The sequence below is a fragment of the Halyomorpha halys genome, unplaced genomic scaffold (genome assembly GCF_000696795.3).
Source record: "Halyomorpha halys isolate HHAL.00 unplaced genomic scaffold, Hhal_1.1 Scaffold1034.1, whole genome shotgun sequence".
Classification (NCBI taxonomy): domain Eukaryota; kingdom Metazoa; phylum Arthropoda; class Insecta; order Hemiptera; family Pentatomidae; genus Halyomorpha; species Halyomorpha halys.
In genome coordinates, this window is record NW_027109491.1 from 547,976 (window position 1) to 550,636 (window position 2,661).

Genomic DNA, 2,661 nt, shown 5'->3' on the forward strand with positions numbered 1-2,661 from the left:
AATAATATTTATGTTTAATATTATTTCTCTCTTCATATATTTACATCTTATTTGAAACTATTAATTGTTAGTTTGTTTAGTGTAAAATTCTAAGAGTCTAGTATAAATTTCATCAAATTTCGTCAACTCTTTCGGCCCATAGAGGCTGTTTTAAAATTTCGAACCTAATAAAAATCATCAGAAAAAATGAGAAGTTCCATATAATGCAATTTTCACAGAAGAAAATATGTGGATATAAAAAAAAAGAAATAAATGAAAACAGCATTTTTTAAACATTTTCACATTACAATACGTTATGCTAAATCCTAGGGGAATTAATTGGTGCATTTAAATTGCACTTAATGTTGAGCAATATCTGATAGCAATGTAGCACGTGTAAATTATTTGAACGTGTGAACGTATTTATTCATTTTTAATAAATTAAGTTTTTATACTAATTTTAAAAGATTGCATATTCCTTTTTCTACTAGTTTTTCAATCTACTAGAAGTATGCTAATTAAAGAACATTAATTTTTTCGTATCTCTGTAAATCTAACCTTCTCAAGAACGGATGGTTACGTTAGTGGTTGAAATTAATTAAAAATATAATGCAGAACTATCATATCATACAACAGCTCACCTATTTAAGCACTAACTATATAATAGAATTGTTTTAAACTATTCTTTTTCCGGATTACAAGAACTCCATTCACTATAATATCAGTTTTAAAGTTCTTGAGTAACCGATCTAGCCCGAACCAGATATCACTCCTTCCATTATAAACTCTCTAACCACTCAAACCCCCTAGTTTCTAATCTTGTACCCTCTTCCATTCCTGACAATCCTCCGAGGCGACTGAAAAGAAGATGGCCACGAGACCAGCTAATGTAAAATGTCATTAGAGTGCTAGCAATGGGTAGTTTCTCTACACGCCTGTAACACTCCAATTTAACTTAGACATATGAAATCCATCAAAGTACATCTTCGTATTTAATGAGTATTTCAGAAAATATAAATTAAATCTTATGCAGTTTAATAAGAAAAGAAAATGGAAAATTTAATTCATAAGGCAGAAAATAATATGTTAACTAGAATAAGAACAAAAAAAAGTGTATGGAAAGCTTGAAAATGAATGACAAAGCAATTATCGGAGGGATCCTCCTGCAAACCTTTGTTAGCTTGTTGTCAATATCTGAAGTTTCCCAATAATTATCAACTAAATTGAAATATTTACCAATTCTCTAGGATAAGAATTTTTACCTAGCGTGAATATTCGTTGTAACTAGACACAAAATAGTTTTATTTTCTAACAAATCATTTCTCTTCCTTTTCTTAACAAAAATAAGTGGTAAATACGACCTAGGAGACAGAGGTCAGATTTGCACGATATTTCTAAAAAATAAATCGCGTAAGAAGCTATTCATCTAGGACTAGATGAACAATCAGGGGTTATTAACAAAAAAATAAGCAAGGCGCAAATACAACGTTATTCTTCCAACGACACAGTTTTCCGAATCATCCGACGAGAGGGAAATCCAGCTATTATTTTCCCTCGAGCTATTCCTGTCGGAGACAGCTGTTGCCTGCTGGTTGGAAGGTAGCCAACCCCGGCCCACCAAGGTTCCATCGTCCGATGAATTATGCAGTACCAATTAGTCATGTAGCAGGTACGTCTACGATGTCGCAACCCGTCGCATTAGCGAGTCGGCAGCGGTGCATCATAGTAGCGTAGCTCGAAGGTCGAGTCGCAATCAATGGCCAAGTTCGATCCTCGCAAGTGATAGGGTTGTGAAGAAGCCGTAGTTGAAGATGCAGATCTTAAAAATTTATGCTAGAGGAATTTAGGTCAGGTTTGGAAATACGCTTGATCATATCAGCCGTTGATGTAGATTAATTGTCCAACCCATTGAAGTCTACGGATCACTAATTGAAGGATGTGCCCACCTCACCCTGCACTTTGAGCAATTAAAATATTAGGAAATTAGGTTGCTTAAAGGGCATTTTTCAAAACTTTTCACCTGGCATAAAAACACGAGGAAAGTTAATTAAGAAAATAGTTCTTACTATAATTCTGTTGCCGGGACACTCCGTGGTCTATCCCAAGGGTCTTTTAGCCATCCTATGGTGTGTGTACAAATGGTTTGGATCCATTTATGCAGATAAAGCATGGATTGTAAACAAAAAAAAAATTAATTAGACAGTTTTGTACGAAAACCGAAATCGATTCTTATCCTATAGACAATCGCATAACTTTAAAAATTTGTTCTTTATCAATCGGCCCCAAAGGAACGGGATTTATAAGAGTTTAAGCTATTTGAAACATTAAAATAATTTTTTTTTTAATATTTATTTATTGCTATTTACAGCTGTATATTATAGTACATTTAGTAAATCTGATCTAAGTTAAATTGGAGTGTTACAGGCGTGTAGAGAAACTACCCATTGCTAGCACTCTAAGGACATTTTACATTAGCTGGTCTCATGGCCATCTTCTTTTCAGGCACCTTGGAGGATTGTCAGGAATGGAAGAGGATACAAGATAAGAAACTAGGGGGTGTGAGTGGTTAGAGAGTTTATATCTGGTTCGGGCTAGATCGGTTACATAGGAAACATTAAGGTCTTTATGTATGATTTTATTTGTGACAAAGTAAGGAGCATTGAGGATTTTACGAAGGATTTT